The sequence below is a fragment of the Lampetra planeri genome, chromosome 11, assembly GCF_965212315.1.
Source record: "Lampetra planeri chromosome 11, kcLamPlan1.2.h2, whole genome shotgun sequence".
Lineage (NCBI taxonomy): Eukaryota > Metazoa > Chordata > Hyperoartia > Petromyzontiformes > Petromyzontidae > Lampetra > Lampetra planeri.
This window is the reverse complement of record NC_136117.1, coordinates 8,223,879-8,250,162: the sequence shown is the minus strand read 5'-3', so window position 1 is coordinate 8,250,162 and position 26,284 is coordinate 8,223,879.

Sequence of the window (26,284 nt, the reverse complement as noted above, 5' to 3'; positions counted from 1 at the left end):
CTACGCACAATATTTGTTGTAAAGGAGACACCACGGCCTGCATTGTCCACTCTTCACGTTGGTCCTCCGCTTGGTCACTGATTTCTGGCTGCTAACTCCGATGCCTCTTTTTAGTAACCTGCGCTCCTCTGTGTCAACTCGGCCGGGTTAACGAAATTAAACTAAAACAGTTAAATCATGATGCAGCCCTCTTCATGAAGGCTTTTAATCCCATCACATAATCAAAGTGAGTGAACGTGATTGTTTTTGTGGCTATTTTAAATCCAATCACTATGCAGGCACACAGCCCTTTGTCAATCCCCTACTAGACCGGGAGACCTCCACACTGCGTTGGTGATCGGCATTGTTTATCACGATATTTCAACATGCTCGACAGCATTGGTTGGCGACGGTAGGGGCATCCAGAATCATTGCAGATATCAACTCGCGGCTGATGATAGCTGTGGTCATAAATCAAACTCAGGTCACCAGGTTCAGTGTGCACTGCACTAACTACTGAGCCACCACTCCCTCCCTAACGGATGTTACATTTCATGAAAATAAACTGCTGCACGAACAATACATTTAGTTCCATGCTAACTTTGATTTAAAAAAAAGCACCGGTCAAACTCCGCATTGCCACACAGGCACGCACGCACGCACTGCTGCTGCAGGTAACATGCCATGTGGGGGCTTGTCGGGTGCAGGTAGAGCTGAGTAGCGTGGGAAGGAGAGGTGGGAGGTGGGTGGGGGTCTGAACTCTGTGCGGAGATTTCTTACCTTTCACGGCGTGGGAAACTTAGGGAACGTTATCAAGCATTGCACTGCGGCTCAGGGAACTCTATTGGCAAACGTATTAGCTGCCTGTTTGTCTTTGTCATTCTGATGCCCTCGTTTAAAAGAGTTAGACAAAGGATGAATTACTTGATACGAGACATTGAAGTTATGGCGTGCACGAAAGAACGGACAAATGTATGTCGCCGTTTCTCACAGTTGCTGCTTGAGTGAGGCTTATGTTTGGGAAACACTTGGCAGAAGGCAGCTGCACAGTTAAGACTGTCCTATGCTTCTACGGTGGCTGGAAACTGTGTAGGCTATAAACACTACACGCATGCTTTTATTTTCTTCCTTTAAGAGCGTTTCAAAGTGTGCCATTTGAGCGCAGTCGTTTCCAAAGGTTACGAGGATTAACCAGAAACACTGCAGTTATGTTGTGCAAACAAAATCTATTTAATTAGAGCACTTCTGTCCGGGGACATGAATACATGTGACCTTTTGACATCGGCTACTATGAGTTAGACGTTTTGGTGCCGTGAATTGTTAATGCCACGGCGCTTTAATACTCGCAATGCTTGGGGGATCCCCTCCGTGTGTGGTGCACGCCGGAGCAATCCGCTCACCCAGGCGGACGCCATTTAATTGCGAGGGCCTCATGGGTTAAGAGCAGGAGAAATGCAGAAACGATATATTTTGTTTCCCTTAAATTAGTTTTTTTTCTTTTCTTGCAGTAGAACAATGTGGGATTCAAAACTGCAGGAGTTTCCTTCATTTAAACTCCGAATGACTGCTGCTGCTGCTTTTGTATAAACATTATTACAGAAGAACTTCGCTTATTTGTGGTGATTTAGGCCAGAGATCAAAAACACACCCCTTATTATCTGTGGGGTTATTCGTAATTTTACTCCACTCATCAGTGGGGGAAGGGGGGGGGGATTTAGATTATTTACGGATAATGGGAAGAATAGGGCTGTGATACCTTCCCCAAATAATAGGCCTTGCAATAATTTTGGCTAAAAATAAGTAGAACTCGACTGTATACATTTTTGTTTTATCTGGCTGTTTTAAAAGTCTCAAAATTCTCATCTCAGTGCCCGATTTACTATTTCTACAATATACTTGCCGAGCATCTGGATTGTATCACTCCATCATATCTCCATCATCCTCTCACTTCCGCAACTTTCTCCTGGCAGAAAATTAATTTCCAGTCTTGCCTATTAATTATTCAATCTCGTGGCATACCCTGTTACTGTGAATATTATAATAATAGGGAGTGTCAGATACTTTCATTTTTTGTTTTAATCGGATTTGGAGACAGAGTCTGGCGTTGTGGATGGCTAATTTGGCCAGCAGATACAAACTTTGGCTTGCTTTTGACAAGTGTGCCTTCAGATCATGGGGATAAAGTAATCAATTGCAGAAGCCTCTTTCAAACAGAGTTGCCACGCTGTCACATGAAGGTGCAGTCATATTGCCTTTGTTACATCCACACACCGCATGGCTAGACCTGCAGTGCCATCAGGGACAGCCTCTTCCAATGACCTACAGATGAATTATGTCTTAATAAGTGTATCTCCATTGTTATTCAACGAACACGTTTGCATCGCATTCATCTATGCATGTAAGCATCTATTTAAATATATATTCCTATGTAAAATCTGGGTAATCATAATTTTTGGAACCTCATTTGCCAGTAAAAAATATGATAATTAGTTTTTTACCCTTCTATCTGGCAACAAAACTGACACCTTTTTTACAAGGAGTCATGTTTGCATAGACCACAATACCTGCAGCCATAATGCAAACAAAAACATAACTCTGATAATATATGCACTGTCCTTGAAGTTGATTGGTCCACACCCGAGACAGCTTTCCTTAGAGCCTAGTCTCACATGGGTTGGACCAGATGACGCCAAAAGGTCCAACCCATGTGAGACTAGGCTCAATCAACTTCAAGGACAGTGCATATATTATCAGAGTTATGTTTTTTGCTTGCATTATGGCTGCAGGTGTTGTGGTCTATGCAAACATGACTCCTTGTAAATAAGGTGTCAGTTTTGTTGCCAGATAGAAGGGTAAAAAAACAATTATCATAATTATGTTTACACTGCTGGATGACAGCCTCTCCATACTATACCAGTCATGGAGATTGTTTAACTATAATGGTAAAGTGCAGGTTATTGAAGGGGTTACCTCGGACTAATTCCGATACTGCTCGCCACTGATGTTAGTTGATGTTAGAACCACCAGCTCCCATCCCTGACCAATATCAATTACTGTAAACAACACCAGGAATTGGCATCAGTATCAGCATCGGAATCCCCATCATATAATACAACAATAGGTTTTCCCCTTTCTGGCAATAAATCAGGTGTTAAGATGTTTAAACACCAAACTGAAACCTTTTGCAAGGAATTATATCTGTGTAGAGGAGTACTGTGAGTAGCCAATGAGGGATGAGCATAAGGAAGGCCGAGTACATGGAGGGCTATGCGAGGCCAAGGATGACGTAACGTCACGGGCCACGTAGGGGGACGTTCGGGAAGCACTTTCCAGAAAGTGGGCAGGGCAGAGCTAAGGGGGAGGAGTTACTGAGAGGGTTCTTATGGGAGACCACGTGAGGGACACGTGGTCGTCGTGGGGAGCCAGGGTAAGGATCGGCTGGTAAAGGTCTCTCTCCTCATCGTGGGGCGGTGTTGGCTGATCCCCTGCCCCAGGCAGATGGGTGAGAGAGTTTAGCAATCGCCGAAGAGATCCCGATGTATACAGTATCCCTGAGGGAGCCTAGCGGTAGCCGAAGTAGTCTCGACGTATATAGTTATCCCAGGTCCAGGTAAAGGATGGAGAATAGAGTGCACCTACACTAGTGTGAGTGTAAGATGCAGTGTGAGAGCGTGTATTAATAAGCGGCTGCCAGCCCTTATATAATTCCTCGTCTCTGCGTGGTTGGACTGCACTACATTTGGTGCCAAAAGTGACTGACAACTTCACTGCCATGTCGAAGTCGACCGAAGCGCAAGAACCTATTGGCTCGAGGTACTACGGGAGTATTTCTGCGAGGTCATCTACAGGAAAGGGGCGTGCCACGGTAACGCAGATGCCTTGTTGTGACTTCTGCCAAGTTGCAGGTGTGTCTGTACAGAGGGCGCCAGTCATTGTAGGCCTGCAGTTGTGGGTACGCCTCAATTGGTGGCAACTGCCGTGGTGGCTCCATCCGATAGTGGGCTGTTACCTGGGGATTACGGGCTAGGCCTCACTCATGACAAATGGTCCCGGTTGCAGATGGAGGATGCCTCGCTATTGGGATTGCGACGCCGCATCGCGCGGGTCGATCAACGAGGTCCCTGGCCATAGCTGATGGCCTCCTCATGCGGTGGGATGTTGAATTGCCAAGATATTGTGCGGTTGTGCCTACGGTCCTCCGAGGGAAGCTTGTCCGTGAAATTCATTAGGTGATGCACCTGGGAGCTCGAAAAACGTTGCTAACAATTAAACGTAACTATTACTGGCCGGGTATGGAAGAGAACGTGGGACTTCTCGTCAAGAGTTGTCATGTCTGCGCCCGCCGTAAGCAGCCGGCCCAGCACGATCGACCCCCACTGCAATCTATCACGAACTGGTGGCACTCAATATCCTGGGGCCATTTCTAGTTTCACATAGGGGCCACACATATATTTTGGTCGGGGTGGAGTACCTTACCTGCTGGCCTATGGCTTGGCCCTTGCCTGACCAATCAGCCACGTCCATTGCGGAGGAATTTTTGCAGGGAAATGTGTTGGACAATGGAGCCCCTGAGCAACTCCTTACAGACCAGGGTAGAAATTTCTCTTCTAGATTACTGAAAGAGGTCTGTGACCTCCTGGGCACGAGGAAAATCAGAACTTCGCCGTATTACCCTCAAACTGATGGAATGGTAGAGCGGTTAGATCGCACCCTCACATCCATGTTGTGCCACCAAGTGAACATGACTCATTTGGATTGGGACTTGCATGTCCCCAGTGTCCTTGCTGCATATCGACTGGCCCCTCATGCCTCAATGGGATTTTCCCCTTTTTATTAAATGTGCGGGAGGGAACCAGAACCCCCGATGTAGGTTCAATTGGGCATGGGCCCATCCAAGAAGGGGGCCGCCGTACCCACCTCTATGAAAATGAGCCTCGACAGGTTGCGCGAGGCTCGCGAGGCTCACGAGGCCGCTTCCAGCAATTTGGCCCACCGGCAAGCGGCGAACGAGCAGTTCCGTGGATGATAGGCGACAAAAAATGGCTGCATTGCCCACATGTGCCCCTAGGGACATCCCCTAAGTTATATCATCCTTGGCAAGGTTGTTGAGGTCCGGAGGCCACAGTGCATGCGTATCGGGTTCAGTCAGCATCGCTGGATCGTGCACCCCTCTAGGTTAAAACGGTATGTGTTACCCTGTCCTGACAATCCATCTCTAATCCCGGAGCGGCCAGCGTATGGTGTGTCCGACGATCCGGGCTGAAAATGTCGGGAAGCGGTGCGTCAAAGGAACTCCCTCCTTTACACCCACAGGATCTCAACGCGTAGCCCCCAAGGAGCTGCCCGCACCGTCGTCGGGGGGAGAGCCAGTACACGTGGACACGCCGTCCCTGCCCCAGCACTCCGATGTTCGTTGGGATGGGCCGGCGTCAGGGACACTAAAATGTTAACAATGAAGGATCTTTTTACCTGGAACTGCCAGAAATGGATGGGCATTAAAACAAATAGAGCATGTGGGCATATTCTCCATACCACAGGGGAGAGCAGGGGAGAGTGACCTGCTGTCTCAACTGTCTCATATTTTGGGGAAACATCTCTTGTTTTCTCAGAACATTCTATATCTTGTTTCAACTCAATGCCACCCCTATGCATTACTGTGCTGCAGCGAGGCATAGTGACGGGAGCCCAAGATCAAAACTGGCTGCCAAATATTGAAGAAATTCTCTAATGGTATTGGTATTGCCGCTCCCAAAAGACAGCAAGAATGGATTAACTGATGTGGTTCATCATTAACAAAAAAGGGCTTCTGGACATCAAAGGTCACTTATGGATTAGTACTCTGGTTTAAAGTGAGAGCATATTCTCCACGGTGAGTGACATCGCTTTGTGCAGCTCGCTTTTATAATATTCCCTGGATACATTAGCAATCAGAAAAATTCCACCGCGATAATGCAATAAATGTAACTATTCATTTGTGGCACTTATTAGCTCACTCTGTCTTCGTACATAGCAGGCACACTGCATTCTATTAAATGAGTTTTTGATTTAGAAGTGGAGATTTGACAGAAAGCATGCAAGATAAACCAACATGATTCAATGCCTGGCATGCTGGCCTTTTCTCATTTCGATCAGTAATTGCATTTGGGAGATGCACTGATGCCTTACAGTTGTTGCAAGTAGAGGTATTGTTATCCAGATGGTCGTATAAAACACACAAAGCTACCCGTGCCTTTGGCATGCCGTTAATGCACTGCTTTAAAATGCCTTATTTGGAAGTAAAGCCCTGACCAGTAACACTATTGGTAACATTATTTTTTTTCAGCTGAAGGTATAATTAATTTAATACATTTCCCAGCTAATGAAGATACAGGGATCAAACGTTCCTGCTGTGTCTCAGAAACCAGTGTATGCAGCAATCACATGAAACACATTTCCCATATGAAGGCTGCTTTTTGACGACTGAGAGTACCCTCGTAACACGAGTGCTTACAATCGATTGATTTGATATCTGAAGAATAACACCATCTGCATATGTCCACCTTCGTGTGGAGCTTTTCATAAGAACCTGTCTCCTGTAAACAGTTACCAAGTTTCGTACAACAAAGTGTTTCGTTGTATCACTATAATAAAATCCAAAGCCCTTTGTCAATCCAGTGCTGGATGAAGGCATCCCCACATCCTAGTGGTCATGGAGTTTGTTTGACCATACTTCACCATGCTTGGGAGTGCGGGTTGGTGAAGGGGTGGGTGTGAATCAGGACCATTTCAGATACCACTCATCACGGATGATAGCTGTGGCCAGGAATCTAACTCAACTTGCCGGGTTCATCGTCCGGTGCGGTTACCACAATGCCACCGTTTCACAAAATAAAATAAACACTTTTAATATTTATCAGAATTAATACGAATCGTGGATGCCTATGTAATAAAGGACTCCTTCATACACGATGTCGCTCTCCGTTGGTCCTTTATTGGGTTTTTCCTCGCAACCTGCCGGTCCTCTCTCTGACCCTCGCCGTCTCCGTGTTCGTGCGCCCCGCGCACGCTCCGTGTGGCTCTCGCCCACACCGTCTCCGTCGGCCCCTCCGTGTGCCCTCTCCTCACCTGCCCTGGCCACACCGCCCTTCGGGTACCTCGCACACTCCGCTGGCCCTCTCTATCTCCGCACCCCGCGTATGCTGGATCCCGGTGCGCCTATGACCCCCGACCACGTGGCAATGGCGCCACTTCTCCTCCCACCGCCAGCGTGGCTCCCTCCGTGGTTCACTCTCTCTCTCCCCCTCTCCTCTTCCGGCTCTCTCCTTATATCCCCTCTCTCACGTGACCCAAACTCCACCTTCTCTTACTGCCCCTGTCTCCGCCCCCACTCACCCCGACGACCAGGCTCCGCCTCTCCAATACACCGGCCCGTGTGAGTGGTGCGGAGGCAGCGCCCACCCTGTCCTTGCTCGCATTCACCTACAAGGCTTTGCCCTGGCTTGTTCAAACATTTCAGACTCCAGGAGCAGATTAGCCATGGTCTGGAAGGATAGTAAACATATGACAAAGCAAAAGGATCCCCCTTATAGCCTGAACAGACTGTTTTTCGGCAAGTGCTGTTTGCGATCACCTATTTCAAAGCCGGCATGGCACACGAAGGGTGGACGGCCAGCAACAAGCCTTTGTCGTTGATGGTAACACATCGCACATTTGAAGCTGAGTCGACCTGTGGGAGGCACAACATCAACTCAGATAATCGTCACTGGAGTTGGCTGGAAGCACGAATCGAACTCAGGTTGCCGGGTTCGTAGCAGAGTGGGCTACGCTACTGCTCCCCATTAAACACATGAACAACAACAACCGCCATTCGCCACTAAGTGGCGGTGACGTCACCACGACGCTTGTGCCACATGAACACACACATGAACGCACATGAACACACACATGAACACACACATGAATGCCCGGCAGAAGTATTCTTCTAAAACTATGCATCTATACGTGTGCATGACGATGCATAACTTCATACAAATGCATATTTCAAATTGAAATGTTATACGACACAAGAACCCCACACTAAGCGGACCTTGTAAAATATATATCTCCAACATAAATAATATTCACGTCTACAATTTACACAGCAGTTGCTCACGTTTTAAAAGAGCCGGCTTTGAAATGTAAATTTTATTTAGTTAGTTTAATTTTGACCAGTGAAAAATCTGGACGATTACATAGTTCATATAAATGTTAAATGCAGACAAACTTTTATTATTGCCTTTCCTGGACGAGGATGTGCTTAATTACACCGCTCATTAAAATGTTTTTCTTATTAGAGCATTTGGCCAAGTTATTTGTATGCAAATATTGCTGGGCAGCATTCTAGAGTTGGGCTGTCACAAAGCAAACTCTATTTTCAAAATGTTCACATTACAATGCATTGAATGCTTCATTGACGCTGTTAACCGATGCATTCATTGGGGAACACTGAGGAACATGAGTGCCCAAATGCAGTGTCTTTCAGAAAACGTAATTGCTATGGAAATTCTAATTTGATTTAAGTGCTTTTCGGCCTAATCAAAAACGATGCACATATTATTGCAACTATTATAATAAAAAAAACAGTCGAAATACATTTTAGCCGATTAAACAGCTTTGAAAAGGCTGGCGAAAGAGTGTAAAAAAAGTGTGCATGCACTACATTTACCAATGATAAACAACTGTAAATCACTGTTCTTCTGAGAATAATGTGATGATAAACACATCATGTACATAGTTGCATATAGACTCATAAGCTCAGCTCCATGATGTCTTATTATTTCCGTCATCGAACAGCTGTAATTTGTTTGTTTTACTTTAAGTATAAGATAGTTCCTGCAATGCAGTAATACCCCGATTAGCATCTCCTACTTCCACGTCGTTTTGCAAATACGTCGTCACTTTATAAATTCCACTACATGATTTGCGTCGCATCAACCCATAGCTATTAATCCATGCGGTTTACATGTATTCTTGTAGAGAAAATTTGAGTTTTCAGGTCCATGAGGTGTACAGCCGTTTCAATACGATCAAAACATTTTATGTCTTATTTGTTTGTGTTTCTTTCTTGTGATAGGACTTTGTAGGATGAACGTTGAGATTAAATCTTGACTGAAAGGTTTCGTGACTGCAGGAATTCATATTCTTTGGGTCTTTCGGTAAAGTCACATAGATAAGTTCATCGGATGTTACGATCGAAACGTCGTAGTTTTTGTTATTTTCTTTGAACCTATCCACGTGTTTTAAGTAAAAACCCAAAGAAAACGTTGAGATTGATGAGGGGCACGGGATGACCAATAAGGTCTGAATTGGTCTGTAATAAGGTAGCGCACTGGTAAGGGGCTGACAGGTTTTCTCACGTCGCTGACAGCTTCGTCTGTCCTTTCTCGTATCCGTCACCTGGGCCTTCGCCTCCACCTACTACCCTGGAAATGGCTTTGATTGACGTTGTTTCGATATCCGTCGCCGCACCTTCCGTGTCCAATGCAGACCGAGGTACTTCTCTGTATGGCGTCTAAAGGCAGCCACATCTCACGATGCAGCACAGAACAGTGCAACGTGGGGCAGTCTGGAGGAAGGAGGCCTATTTATTTATTTATTTAGTTTCACTATCGAATATTTACCTATGTATGTCACACATTTCAGAAACTTGGATATTGACAAAAAAATGAAACTAAATCTGAAATGTGCGCAAAGGCGGCTGGAGACTTGCACGTTTATTATTAGAATGAGAGCGACAAAAAGGAACACACGACTTATACAACAAACATGCAGAGATGGAGCGATGAAATCGGCTCGTGTGCGGGTGCTAGATGGATCGAATCTCAAGACTGTTAGAGACGGCCACGCGACTTGGTAGGTGGGGGCTGAATCCAGCAATGTCTATAAAATTACTGAGTGTGATGGATCTGAAACATTTAAAAAGGACTACGTGGGCATGAAATCAAAAATGTTATTCCGGTGCATGCATGACTAAGCATGTGTATGTATGTGTGCATGTGGATGCGGGGTGCTCGCTAACAGCACTTGTCCCAACGGTCTGTTAAGGCTATAAGGGGATCGATGTCATTGTGGGGGGCGGTAGTGTAGTGGTTAGCGCGCTGCGCTAGGAAGCTGCCCACCTGGGTTTGATTCCCGCTCACAGATAACACCAGTGACGATTATCTGAAGCGGACCTGGGCCTCCCCTAGGTCGACTCAGCCTCAACTGAGTACCTGGTGCAGTGTGTAAACATCGCTACCTGGGAGACAAATGCATGTGCTGCGCCGGCCTTCATAGCTGCTCACTAACAGCACTTGCTCCAACGGTCTGTTAAAGTCTATACGGGGGATCTTTGTGTGTGTGTGTGGGTGCCTGTAACACGTGATATTGCAGAGTTGAGGGTTGAAGAGTTACTATGAATGCAGTTGTGCAATAAAGGCAAGCTATTCAGACCCAGACCCCGTATTACATTTCCAATAGCAAACATTTCTTCTTCTTAATAAAGGTCAGACCAACCCTAACGTTTGCCGTGTTATGAAGTCTCCTAATCATAGAATAAGTGCGTTCATTTAAAATTTCCGGTGCTTCATTTAAGATCACCAGCCCTCAGTTTTCATGTGAAGATATCAGTGAAAGAGACCAGGCTTCTGTATATCAGGGAGGAAAGTATTTCATAAGTAGCCCTGTTAAAGTTGAATAGTCTTTGGTGTTTGAAGCATTTTGTATCGACTAGCCAACCCCGTCACTCTGTCTGCCCTTTGGGTTATTTAAAACTCACTGAATTAGTCACTGGTACAGATCCTATTCCAGCAATTGTCACACAATTGGTTCCACTTATTAAATCAGTCTGGCACTCGCGCAGAATGTCCTTTAATCTACGTTTAAAATATATATAATTAACGTTTATATCTTAATGTGTGTTGAGACACATCTGCACATATTTGACAGCAATCTATGGCCTATTGGCCATCATTCTGTAATCACACATATACATGCCGTAGAAAGTACGTCACATGTCTGGGAGTTATTCAGACAAATGTTGCGTGTGCTTTAAAGGCCGCATGTCTGATGAACTTTTCTCACGAAGTGGCACGAGTTGTGCTGCACACACAGGTTATATATTTTTCATGGCCTGCTTTCGACAGGCATCTCATAGATAAGCAGACAATATGCCTCCTTCCCATAACACTGGTCAAAAAAAAAATCTGGCCTGGACTTTTGTAGCTGTTTTAGACTAATTTCAGGGTGCTGATTCCAAATCTGATCTCCGATTTGCTCTATCACATCTCATTTTTATGCTATCGGCATACCCCATTTTCATTGATTTTACCCGAAATTAACTCCGTCACTTATGATTGCAAGTTGTTGCGAGTCAGTGACTGCTTTAGTGTTAAAATATGGTGCTGTATTTTTAGGATAGTGTGTTTATAATATAATTTTATGTAGATATCCACAGTTATTTAATATTTTTCTTCCGCAGTTTTTATTGAAAATTCAATATTTGATATCTCAAAAACCTGATGTGATAGACAGAAACTGATGCCAGATTTGGAATCAGCACCCCAAAATTACCTTCAAACCGTTGGAACACCTTATGCCAGAAAAAAGTGTGTTGACCAATGTAATCGGTCCCTCCATAAAAAATATTTATTTATATTTTTTACACATTTACTTCCGCCACACGGTCTTTTGGAAGGGTTTATTTTTTATTTTTCAGAAGCATTGGTTTAATACAAGCAAACTCTAGAAAGGTTTCGACATGCAGTTTCTCATCAGCCGAGTCAGGCCTACGGCTTATTTTTTGTTGCATATGTTGTGCACTATGATGCAAATTATAATTTGTGTTATGTAATTTATAGTTTTAATCCACACTATTTTCCAAATATGATGGAAGTGGTCGTTGCCGACAAATATGTTACGTTCACCAGTATTTGTTTTAGGAAGCCTGACTGCTGAAGAGACACTGAATTTCAAAACTTGTCCAGAGTTTCCTTTTATTAAACCAAAGCTCCTGAAAAATACATCATGCCTTGAAGGCCAAGTGGCCAGTAGAATTAATAAACAAAACTACAAATACTAAGGTGTCATATTGTCTGATTAGTTTGTTTCTTGTATTCCCTACAACTGTACTAATCATTTTTACAGGTTAAGTTAGTGGCTTCGTGTCAACCTGTTCCAAGTTACGGAAACACACCAGTATGCAACAAAAACCCAGCACTCTGAACCAGGTTATCTGGACTCAATTCGCTGACCATGGCTAATATCAGTGGCAGATGATAACTGAACTGGTCTGGAGCCTCCCCTTTCATGCACCTCCACTACCACTGTGGTGAAATATGGTAAAACAACCCCATGACCGTAGTAGTGTGACAAATGGTTGTAAAATAAAATGTATAATCACGTTTGCGCCATCGGCAACAACATGCATCAAGATGACTGGGGCACTAACGTCTCTTTAAGGATGTGCCGGATTGTATTTGCGGGCAGGGTTTATTGAGCTCCATACTCAACCACAACTTTGGACAAACTGGTCCGAACTTAATATACCTATAGGGGCAATCACAAACGGAACGTGAAATATAGAACTGTACTCAATACTCTGAAAATAAATCGACGTTAAAGATCCACAATCCAAGATTACGGTTATTTGTGCAGCGAGATGGCTCGTCAACTGTCTTGAACAGCATGGTTAGAAAGAGCACCTTTTTTGTTTATTTAAACGAATCGATGACTCGAGCCCCGTGCTAGCAGGTTATGAACACTTTCCGCGGATTTAGAGAGAGCGCCGGGCTGCTCATGCGCACTGGTGGAATTTGCCATTAGATGAGCAGCATGGCATGCAGTATTGACAGTGTAGGTCACGCATTCCTGGTCTCAGAAGGTCCACTCTTTTTTAACCTCTCCTTTCATACAAGAGTTTTCTTTGTTCAAAAAAACATACCCCCTCATAGAGAATGGAATGTACAGGTGGTAAACCACTTGTAACGGAGATCCTTTTCATGTTCTTCCCAAAAGTGTGGTCGTCATAAACCGACGTCGTAGTTACTTCTTTTTTTTCCCAGCTTGCATTAAGCCCGCTTTGCTTCACGGGCCTCTTGCCGAGTGGCCTGACACCGCCACCACCGTGGTATTGTGCAAAAAGGTGTGTGGTAATAATAGTAGGTTTTTACCCTTTTAACTGGTACAAAACTGACACCTTTATTCAAGGCATCATGTTTGCAATGACCACAACACAAGTAGTCAAAAAAGCAAACAAAAAGAAGCAACTCTGATAAAGATGATAATATGCACTGTCCTTGAAGTTGATTGGCCCACACCCGAGACGGCTTTCTTTAGAGCCTAGTCCCCATTGGTGTAGGGCCAGATGACACCAGAAGGCGTACAACTCAAACACAGTGCAATATCAGGTATTGTGCAAAGAGGTGTGTGGTATTTGCATTGCGAAGGTGGGGACACCCATTCGTGTGCAGACATTTGTGGTCTCATTGGGTTCCAAAGTAAATAAAATGCTCTCGTAAAAAAATGTTTATTTGTACCACCCCCCATTGTGCTATTTCAAGTTCATTTAGTTTCGACCACTCATGTGATTGCAAACGCTGAATTTGCATTGGTTATTTTCGACCTCCTTAGAACATTGCTTCCTCCTAGCAGCACGAGAAATGTAATTTTATTTTTAACTAACCACGCTTGAATATTAATGTTTATTCAATGAACATTCCAAATTTGTCTCGGTCATCCAAGCATACCGAAAAGTAAACAACTCACATGGAGCCAATGTAGATTTTTTTCATAAAAATTTGGATAAAGAAAGCAGGGTTCTGCTTGTGAAGGCAATATTGGAAGCAGAGCACCGTGCAGGCCTTGAGAACTACAACTGCACTGCTTAAACATACAGCAGTTCATACTATATTGCTAACGGCTCCCAATGTAAGCCGAGTGGGTCGATCATTCATCACCTGCATTGCCGATAGGTAACAATGGACACATTAGCAGGGAGATCGTACGCCCTCAGCCCTGGAGGAACTCCATGAAGTCTCTTGGAGGCCCAATGCAACTCGATCTACCGTGGAGATCACTTTTCTGCCCTCGTTTTCTTTTTTTCGTGCCTCCTGAAAGGACTGGCTTGTTGTGGGCACCAGGTGTCCTGCACAGTCCCAGCGCAAACAGAGAATTCTGTGAAAATTGGCCCAGCCGTTTTGCAGCGGCATTCACGGCGGGAGCTGGTGTGACCTGATTGGTGTCAAGACATGAAAGCTTTGGGACCCTCAAGAATGCAGTAATAAGGCAAATGCCACTTTAAATGGGAGGGCTTTTTTATTTTTCTGGCGCCGGCTGAGTCCAAAAATTAAGTTGTGACCCTAAATGTCGTTACTGGATTTTGGGGTTTTACGCATCTCTTTTTAAATGCGTGTTAACTAGCTGAGGATTAACCCAATTAGTGTCACTGGTCTGACCTTTGCGATTGAGACAGTGCATTCTGTACACAGCTCTGTGAGTATTTTTAAATGCAAATGCCTGTTTTGAGCATTTGGCTGTTCTTTAATTTATTTTGTTTTCTACTAAAGAAAGAATCCTTATTAGTTTATTGTGTTTGAAGAAAATGTTTTGTGTAGCATTACCACAGGATATACGTTACAAATGCAATTATTTGGCAAGAAGCTGATTGCTGCAGGGTTAGGGAATAACAACCCTATCGGTAACAGGATGCATTGTTTGAAAGGGAATAGAGTTTCTATTTTAGTTTCAATTGGTTATTTCAAAATTGTGTTAATCATCAATGGGTCAACTGCAGGGTGGCTGAGCATTGGGTTACAGGAAAGAATTAAATATTTTATCATTTCCATTCTTCTAATAAAAATTGTTTTTTACATTTTATTTAAAAATAAGAAACACAACATGTCTAAATTAGAATTGAACATCAATACTTGCAGCTGAGAGCGGTTATTAAGCATCACGTTGTATGAGTAGCCCTCGTGGCTACATAATACATTAACGGACCAAATAATATGCATTTAAACCTCTCTATGAAAGATTACATTGTGTAACAATTTGTATTCATTTTATGTCCCTGGGTAGTAAGTGTTATTTCCTAATTGCTTATGCCTCAAAAGTACAGAAAATGGATATTATTCCCCACAAACTTTGTTTTTGTGACCAGGACAGAGATATTTTGAAATGTACCTATTTTCAATTGGAAAACGGGCGAATTTATCTCTTTTCGTTCACATAAAGTGTGAAAACAACAACATATATTAATCAAAATTAACATGTATTTATACTAAAGTAATACAAAAATTACTACAAAATATGTAGACGCCAATGCGAACTACCACAGGCGGGAGTGGCCACAGCGGACCGAGTTCGCTGTGGGGAGGAACAACGTCAAGTGGGAGCCACTGGTGGACCCCCGGAAGGTGCTGATGCCACCACTGCACATGAAATTGGGCCTTATGAAACAATTTGTCAGAGTTGTAGATAAGGAGTCGGCAGCCTTCAAGTACCTTCAAGACTTCTTCCGACCCTAAGCTGTCTGAGGCAAAGGTCAAAGCCAGTGTCTTCATCGGACCACAGATAAAGAAGATCCTGGAGTGCAATGAATTCCCCAAGAAGCTCACTAGTAAGGAGAAAGCGGCTTGGAACAGCTTTGTCGCAGTGGTTCGTGGCTTCCTGGGCGATCACAAGGTCGAAAACTATGTGGAGCTGGTTGAGACTCTGGTGAAGAACTACGGCACAATGGGCTGTAGGATGTCCCTCAAAGTCCATATCCTTGATGCTCATCTTGATAACTTCAAGGAGAACATGGGAGCGTACTCGGAGGAGCAGGGCGAGCGCTTCCACCAGGATATACTGGACTTTGAACGCCGCAACCAGGGACAGTATCACGAGAACATGATGGGAGACTACATTTGGGGGCTGATTCGTGACAGTGATTTACAGTATAATCGTAAATGTCGAAAAACTACTCACTCCAACATATTTCTTTAGTCATTTTGTATTACTTTATTATAAATACTTGTACATTTTGATTCACTTGTTTTTTTCTGACTTTATGTGAACGAAAAGACACAAATTCGCCTGTTTTCCAATTCAAAATAGGTAAATTCCGAAATATCGCTGTCCTGGTCACAAAAGCAAAGTTTGTGGGGAATAATAGCAATTTTCTATACTTTTTAGGCGTAAGCAATTACGAAATAACATTTACTACCCAGGAACAAAAATTGTGTTACATAGTGTTATTAATATTAGTGAAACAGCTTTCAAATGTGAGAATACGTTTTCCCCTTTTATCTGGCAACAAAACAGGTGTTTGGTGTTTTAACAACTTAAAAACTTATTCTCATATTTTGGTACTGGCAAAGGAGGTCCCATGATGTAGATGCTCACCCCGAGCCCTCATTACTCTGATAGTGGCATTGTCTTTGTGCCGTACGCCTTTTGGCGTCCTCTGGTCTAACACCGTTTGAGACGAGGCTCAAAAGAAAGCTGTCTATGGTGTGGACCAATCAGTTTCAAACACAATGCATATATTATCAGAGTATGTTTTTTGTTTGCATTTTGACCACAAGTTTTGTGGTTAATGCAGGCATGATTCCTTGTAAAAGGTTTCAGTTTGGCGTTTTAACAACTTAACACCTGTTTTGTTGCCAGATAAAATGGGAAAAACTTATTCTCATATTTTGGTACTGGCAAAGGAGGTCCCATGATCTAGAAGCTTTCAAATGCTTTTCCACCAGCTCTTGCTTTATCAGTCTTACATTCAAGCCAAACAAAATATACACAAGGGTTACTGATAACAATACGCAGCTGAACACAGACACATTTTTCATGAAGAGTGCAAAAGAGCAGTTTGTAGTGTAGGGGGAAATGTATCTGCCTTCATTTTTTTTTCTGAGTAAACTGCCACAAAACAAATGCCATTTACGCACGATTGAGCGTGAAAAACTGAATAGGGGAACCCCGGCTGCATTTCTTAAATGCGTCCAGTCTCTGCGAGCGTCATTATAGAAAGCGAGATAAGGAAGTAGTTTCTGCCATGAAACCTGCTCTGTTCTCGGTGTCTGAGCTCACTGAGTGCTCTGGCAGACCAGGTGAAGGCAGATGTGGATTGTATTTTGATTGACAAGCGTCATCAAATCTCTCATTGCTCGCTGAGTTACTTCCAGCTCGGGCATTTCTGCAGAACGTTCCCCCTGCAAACAAGCCTGGCCTTGTTCAAACGCCGGTGTAATTGGCGCGGCGTCACTAGCATCCGGTCCGTGTGGAAGAAGTGTTTGAGTTGTAGCCCTTCATAGTCACATCAAAAGTACCACAGTTCCCAGGGGCGCACACCCATGTAACTGCAGATTCAGAATTGTGGCCTCTTCTAGCAAGGAAATGCAGCTTTGAAGGCAGCAGAGGCCAGATATCACATATGTAACTCATATATGTGTGTTTTGTGAAAATTAACATCTGCACCTAAATATGGAACGTTATTCTTGTATGAGCTGGCAGCAAAAAAGGACCTGCTTTTTTTTTGTTCATGTTGAGCTAAGGTCACAATGAACCACATATTTCCCCCAAATTGCTAAGGAGGTGTTTCTTTTGCCTCTTTGTTTGAATAATTGGTTACATCTTAATTTTTAAAACGAAGAAAAGCGTATAGGTGAGTTGAAATTTATTCGTGCGAATTTAAGTTCTATAATTCTGTGTGTGTATATGTAAATTGAAACATTATTATAATAGTGGACGTAAAGATGTGTTTCGTGTCAAACAAAGAGCCTGTCTTTAAAACATCCTTTTACTTGTAGTAACAGTTGCTTTAAATATGCACAATTTACAGTTTTTCTCATGCATAAAATGCAGCATATTGCTCATCATTACAAAATGTCCTCACAAAAGCTAGCAGGAATTAGAGTTGAAGCGTCTGCTTAAATACCCTTTGGGGTACTTGAGGACACACAAACCATTCTGCAAGCAAAATATTGAGATTTCGCTGCCCTTCGCAACCTAAGGCTTGCATCTGTGAAAACATTGCGAAGCGAACGTGCAATGCATCGCAGATATAACGTATTGTTTGCTCTGCATTGGCGCGCACACAAAAAGCTGGGTCTGCTGTTGCACCGAGCACGATGTCAATCACATCCCAGCTGCCACAGTGAGCACTTGGTGCTGTAATGTATGGGCTGCCTGCCACGACAAGCCCTGCCAAGCCACACTAGCTGGTCCTGAGGATTATAGTTTCCAACCTCATCGTAATGTCTCGCAGCCTGACCACAATTCTCACGAGATTCTTTACGATCAGGAATAAAAGTATTTTCTTATAGATTTCAGATATATATCCACATACAGTACACACAGCACATTTTACGAGAAGAGAAGATGCCTTCATATTGTAAAAGTGCTGCTTATCGCAAAAGAATGTAAACCATAACATCATTGCCGCTATACACGTGACACATTGCATACATTATTGATTTGAATTTAAATTCTCCTTGTTCATAAATTTAAGACAAGTAGCTCAGTTTCCTGAATATCAATATATTTACACATCGACTTATTGGTGTTGGTTTCATCGAAGCTTACAATTAGTCGTGATTCCCAACTCGAAACATGCAACGGAATAAATAAATGCTTCACATGAAGTGTACAAACTTTTAGGCTCTATCGTACCACGAGCCACATAAACTCAAACTATCTTCATAATCCCTTCCCAACACCGAGTGCTCAAACCTAAAGTCCTTGAGACATTTCAGTCTGCCATCTCGGCATTGCATCAGTAAGATATCAAGAGGGGCTGCCTTTAGGAAAATGATCTTCAGCTCCAGTTTTAAAGTGAGGCTATCAGAAAATGCTCATCCAAACTGCTCTCTCACGCCAACAACCTAATGGAAATTGATGGCATCTATCTCATTAGTGGTTTAATTTGCTTTTACTGGTAATCTAATTGAAAGTGTGCCTCTGTCGCTACCACAATCGTTTTGTTTATCTTTTGGCCGTCATTGCATTGCTTAATGGTTTTAAAATAAGACGTGTGGCAAACAGAAACAATGTTCGCCACAAAAATGTTGAGTATAAAAACATATATTGTGCAAGACATGTATTATTAATATGACACTTTAAAATAAATAGGAACAAGACACAAAGTTAACTCCTCAGTGTGATGCGATTTTTTCCCCTTAAATGTGAATTGAAAATAGGCAGAACCCCTGGCATGAAATCAGTGCCGGTCATGTTTCAGCTGAACCAGTAGCCTGCCATTCCTTAACATATCCCTAATACCACGGTGAATCATTGGCAGAGACTATGGGATATAACCTGTGCACTTGATACGTTTCAAAAACTCACTCTTTGTAGTGATGAATTTCCCGCATTTGTTACCGGAATGGTATTTAAGTGCGATTTGTGCTGAGTATTTTTTTGTCTAATAGCTACTGTTAGACGATACCCAAAAGGGATGTGTTCAGTTAACCAACAACACATTATCATATTCGACAGCAGGATATATAAGTTAGCTAACTTTAGCCGTGCTTAAGTTATTTAAGCTTCACTGATTTCAGTTGGCCAGAATGAGAATTTCTTTGCAGGCAGCCTCATACAACATAAGGATGCTACATTATTATAATACACTTACGCATGCAAATGTCACCTTTTTTGGGAATGGCCATAATCATTATTAATACATTTCATTTAATTATCAGCCATACATTTTAGTGGTGAATCCATTCAGCCGGCTAGACACCCACGTTCCCTCCCTACCACCCACACTTCCACCGTTCCTACACACAATACTGATAAGAATCATATTCAACCTGGCAGAATGCAATTGTGATTCCAAGATAGTATTCATGGGGCAATTGTCCAACTCTAGCGAGTATATATGTGTGTGTGTGTGTTTGGACATGGCTATTGTGAATACATATCCAATATAAATTTGTAATAAACGTGAGCTGAAACATAAACTCTTCCTTTCCTTCATGAAGAAAAATAATGTACGTGTTATTACATGATGAATGTGTGACGACCATACGTAACACTTACGAGTACGGCTGTACACAAACACCCACACCGGTGTGTACTGTGTCCAGAAAGTGAAGTACATTTTATTTTTGGCACCCATTAGTCAAAGTAATGCGCTACACATGATTGCTAGCAGATTTCTGTCTGATTTCTGCACGTCAATCCACAGCAAAGGCTCGTTGCACGTGGAGCCCCCCATGATACCTCCCCCCCATCCCTCTCCCCACCGACTCCTGCAGTCTGGTCTCGGCCAAGTGCTCCAGCGTGTCAGCTGTCATTCCAGACCACACCACGTCCTGCCGGCCTTATCCATGCATCTCTCGCGGTCGTGCGTGGTCGTCCCATCTCGCCATGCTCCCAACTGCCGCCTGCCCCAGTGATGTTTTTCGTACTCTTCCATGCCAGGTCACGGGAACACAACAGACGGAACACATTTGTCATCGTTTTTCTATTTGCGAGCGCGTATTATGAGATGGACTTTTTTATATTTCTCCCTCGGTGGTGTGAAAGGTTCTTGTAGGATACTAGGATTATGGAAAATCTCAAGCTGACTGATGTATTGCATATATACGCTATACAGTTTAGCTCACGGCTTTAATGGAACTTGATGTTGACGCGACACCCGCCTTAGCACAGTAAAAAAGTGGATTAATTTGAATGTGTAGCCTCGCAATAACTTGCTCATGCCACTACGGGCAGAAGGGCCGCAAGCCCGCAACTAGAGGGAGCTCTGGAGACCACCTCTAAAAGGGAATTTCGAACTGCCTCATCCACGTTGGTCAGATGTCTTGGAAGCAGTGAGATTACCCCACGGTTTACTCCACCACACGCGATCTCTTGATTGATTCACTGTGGTGATGGACCCATGGATACTGCACACTGGACAGAGACGGCGAGTTTACGAAACTTGTAATTGTTTCAAATACCATGCCGGGAGATCGAACAGGCATCCACTAAGTCCAGTGCTTAATGCTGTCATTGTTCAATTTCCTTCCGTATGGCTTTGGAAAACCTTTTGAAAATCCCCTTGATTTTTCACGTAAAGAATGAAATGTTGTCAAATCTATTTCGACATCTATTCCACAATTTAATTTATCTTACTGATTTATATGAAAATAATATATATTGTTGGCTAAAATAACCCGTATATTCTGCCATCATTGCATTAACTGGTACGATGGGGTGGAAAGATAGGTGGTAGAAAAATCCCAAAGTTTTACGAACAAAATCCCTCAGGCTAACGGTGGAAAATGTTTCATGAAGTTTCAGAACTTATTCTGGCATAGTCTACCTTCCGTCAAAATGAATAGCAGCACATCTGAAGAACATCTGAAGATTGGGAAGGGGCGAGGCACGGGGGATGTCTCCGATCCTTGCAAGAAGCCGATTGCAATTCCAGAATTCCACCAAGGATCTCAATCTGCGACGGTGCAGAGTTAACAGTGACAAGGGGATTGGTAAAACAGACCTGAACGCCATGTCAGACATCACCTTGCTGAGGCCGTAAAGGACAGCAGGCACGTCTGTGTTCTTATGGCTGCAGCCCAGGCAATGGATGTACCGCAGTCTCCAGAATCAGATCAAAATGCAGTCTGCCGTGTGTGAACATTCACGACAGCTGCGTTTCATTAGGGCATACTTATAATTTTTTTAGCCCCCTGCATCAAGCAAAATTGGAGCACAGCAGGATAACTGCATTGAAAATGTGGTGCTTAGCCTTTTGCCAAAATGCTGTAAATAAATAAATATGTGCGACACTGGGTTTGTGTGTGTTTATATATATTCATATAGGATGTCCACAAACGGATCGTACATTTTTATAAGAAGTGAAATGTTACAGATAGATAGATCGTTTATTGTCATTGTCACCAGTACAACGAAATTTAAAATGCTCACCAGTCAGGGCATCATTCATAAATTTAAATTAAATAAAACAAGAAAATAAAAATAAAATTAAATGAAAGATAATCAATTTATACTATATATAAAAATAGCCCAAGTATACCCACATACCCACATAAGGTTACATTTTGTCATTGCACATCTCTATTTCACAGTCAATTGAAAATACTATTACTTAATAATTAATTAGCATTATTGAGTGTGGTGATCGCTGTAAATGTTACATTTTAAATGTAGTGACATCAATAAAACTACATAGGCACACACTGTGTAGAATAACCAAAATAATGTATGAATTCCATCCCTCTAAACCTCCACATGTCCACCATAGCGTCTGATGACATACGTCGCGCAAAGATTTGAGAAGTCCCACGCGTGCGCCAACATTTCAGGTGCGATTGTTTCAAACACTTGTGTTGTGTGCTGTTGAAGATAACTCGAGATTTTGGATTTAAAATTCTTGGGTATGCAGTATAACGAATATTTCGTGAACTTTTCAAACACAGCTCAAGCGAAATAAGGTAAAGGTGCAACTCTACCATTAATTGCTCATGCCACTGCTGGCAGAAGGGCCTCCAATTGAGGGAGTCCTTCAAAAACCCTGGAGAGGACAAGCGTCTTGGAAGGGGTAATACCAACAATTTACCCCGCCACACACGACTTGCTAACAGTGGCATACCCATTTAAAAACGTCGCAACTTTTATGTTACCAGGAAAGGCCCACTGAGCTGTATAGCTCTTTCTTCGGAAGCGACCTGGCCACATATGATAGCTCAACGAAGTGGCTTTTCACGTGGAAATGTATAGCAGCCAAATACTCTAAACGCATGTTTCTAAATGTGGAGGACAACAACCGGAGGACCCGGAGAAAAAAAACTTGTGTGGCCACCGGCAAAGAGACACGCCTTGCTCCAACTATAAAGTCGTCAGGGTAGAGATTGAACCGACAACCTCCAATGTACCAGGCGAGGTAGTTAACATGTCGCCACTGCGGCACCCTTGGGCTGTTTGTGACGGGGGGGAATAAGAAACTTGCCATCTTTTTAAATCCTTTATATTAAGTTCGCTTGTTTGCTTAGGACCGTGCAAATCTTTCGGTCGTTTTTTAACCCACTTCCCGTGATCCAATCGAGCTGATATTTTCCACACTGACTCGTTGTGCGTGACAATTAATGTTCGTGAAATTTTTTTTCAAAAATTTTACACTTTTTAGGACAAAAATATTATATTTAATTACCAATTGCTTAATGGTGCAATGCAATCATCTGACCCATAGGTGGCAGCCATCTCAAGCCAGAGGACGAGAGGACTCTAGCCGCCACGCATATAAAGGATTTATAGTGAAAAATTTTGTTTTTACGGGTTATACTTATTAACTGCTTCAACAGAAGGTCGAATTAACCATACTACCACGGCAGCACTACATAGCTCAAGCCGCCAAATATAATTCTGTAATAATGGATTGTGACCTTATGGACACCCTGTATATACACACGTACACATATAGATATTTGTATATGAGACTGTTTGAATAACTTTCGAAAATATTTCTATTAGAGATATTGTATGAGCATATTTTATGTCAAAGGATTAGGTAAAGTAAATCTAGATAGAAGGCTGCTATTAAACTGTAAATGTTACATTTTAAACTGTTTACATTATAAGTGTCCAGTAAAAAGAAAACTATTTTGATTTAGTAATACACTGACATGTCATAATGCAAATCACAAAATACGTTGGGATTCTACATTGGCAGTGGTGTACAAAACAACAAAATCAAGACATTTGTCAATTACACTTTGAAATGTTGATAGTTCAGAATCCTGGTGTAAAATAATACAATGTATGATAAACTAGAAATAAAGTGTTTAACGGGGTTCATGTAGTCGGTAGGTCATATCTGCAGAGGCATGCGTATGTGTGTGCCTGTGGAAATTCTGGTACTGTGGCTAATTTAACCCAGTGACCCAGGTTTGATTCCTGTTCATGAACATCAGTTGCAATAATGAGATATGCTTACTCGCTGGTAAAGATGAGCAAAATTCCACTCGGTCCCTATTGGTCTTTATAGGTGGTCACGAGCAGTTAAAATCCTTCATAACAGAAGTTTTTGGGTTAGATAGCGTAAGTATAGATGGCCAGTAGGTTTTGGCGCGTAAACAACGCGCCAATTAGTGGAGAGTGAATCCACGACGTTTACAATTTGAGTAGTACGACGTTTCGCTGGTGATTAAGTCCAGCATTATCGCCCTTTGTTAAGAATAGTATTGGTCGTGAAACGTCGTACTCATCGTACTCAAATTGTAAATGTTGCGGATTTACTCTCCGACACACCAGTGGGCTGAAGTAGTAAACTAATTGGCACGTTTTGTTCACGTGACAAACCTTACTGGCTGTGTCGGGTGGTGGAGGGTGACGACACATTTATATTCTTAGGATTAGCTGCAGCTAATCTGGCTGTGACGGTCCCACCTGATGACGGAGACTTGTGTTGCCTCCGAAACGTCGTGATTTTTTGTTTTTATTTTATTTTCATTAATTTTGATGTTTTACCTACGTGACTTTACCGAAAAAACCTAAGAATATGATTCCTTGCAGTCACGAAAGCTTCAAATCTAGACACATTTAAATTTCGATTTAAAGCTTTTGTGACTGCAAGGATTCATCTCATTGGTTCTTTCGGTAAAGTCACGTAGAAGGGAAATAATAAAATAATTAAAATAAAATGTTTTATAAAAATGTTTTATTTCTATTATTTTACAATTTCCCTTTTACGTGACTTTACCCAAAGAACCAAGAAGACACATTTATACTTATGCGATCTAACCCACAAAACCTTCGTTATGAATAATTTTGGTCACGAAAGCCTACATGTTCAACTGAGTTAAAATCCTTGCAGGAGAACTAAGCCATCAATGCAACTATATGTTTTTATATATGTGCTTATGCATGCATGCAATTGAAACCAAAAAAAATATGAACACGTTACAAACTATCTGTCATCTGCAGTTAACGAAAAAAATATTTTAAAAGCAACTGTTGTTTTATTGAAGCTCAGTTTGGCAGCACTCTTGGATGATCAATTGAGCAAATTCAGGAAATATCATCTGAGAGCCGCGCTTCACTCAAAGGAGAGAGCGAGAGAGACGAGCAAATCAGCAACGACTGAGACCAAAGGGAGAGATGCCAGCTGTCTGGTGGCCTGTGGGTGTGTGTGCGGGGGTGTGTGCGGGTGTGTGTGGGTGTGTGTGTGTGGGTGTGTGGGTGCGTGTGCGGGTGCGTGGGTGTGTGTGCGGGGGTGTGTGCGGGTGTGTGTGGGTGTGTGTGTGTGGTTGTGTGGGTGTGTGGGTGCTTGTGTGTGCGGGTGTGTGTGCGTGGATGTGGATGTGTGCGCGTGTGTGTGGGCGTGTGTGTGCGGGTGTGTGTGCGGGTGTGTGGGTGTGTGCGAGTGTGTGTGAGTGTGTGTGCGAGTGTGTGTGTGTGGGTGTGTGCGGATGTAGTGGGGAGCGGCAGTGTAGCGGTGAGCTACACTGCCGGCCAACACCAATGACGATTGTCCTGGGTCTCCTCTAGGTCGACTCAGCCTCAAATTAGTACCTGGTGTTGTGTGTAAACATCACCACTGGGGAGACAAAGGCGGCCGAACGTGGTGTTGGCCACCCACTCACTCGTGTGCCGTGCTGCCCTTCATAGGTGCTTGCTAACAGCACTTGCCCCAACAGCCTGTTCAGCCTACACGGGGGATCTTTTTCTTTGTGTGCGGGTGTGTGTGTGTGGGTATGTGTGCGGGTGTGTGTGTGCGCGTGTGTTTGTGGGTATGTGGGTGTGTGTGTGTGCGGGTGTGTTTGTGGGTGTGTGTGTGCGGGTGTGTGTGTGGGGAGCGGTAGTGTAGCGGTTAGCGTGCTGCGCTATGAACCTGGCGACCCGGGTTCGATTCCCGCTCACGGCTAACACCAGAGACGATTATCTGAACCGGTCCTGGGCCTCCCCTAGGTCGACTCAGCCTTAAATGAGTACCTGGTGCGGTGTGTAAACATCGCCACTGGGGAGACAAAGGCGGCCGGGCGTGGTGCTGGTGACCCACCCCCTCGTTCGTGTACCGTTCTGGCCTTAAAAGGTGCTCGCTAACAGCACTTGCCCCTACAGTCTGTTAAGGCTATACGGGGGATCTTTGTGTGCGGGTGTGAAGGCTTGGAGCTGGGCAGAGAACACACTCCACCAGCCAGCATCAGGTCACAGTTCACTCGGGTGGCTGTGCACATCCAACACTTGCCGGGCGCGCACGGCAACTCCGTAACATAATTATCGCAAGAAATTCCCCCGCAAGGCATTCCGCAGCTGCACCCGGTGACAGACAGCTCGCCGTCACAGTCGGCCGCACCGCAGCTGTTTCATTTTTTTAGTTGTTGCT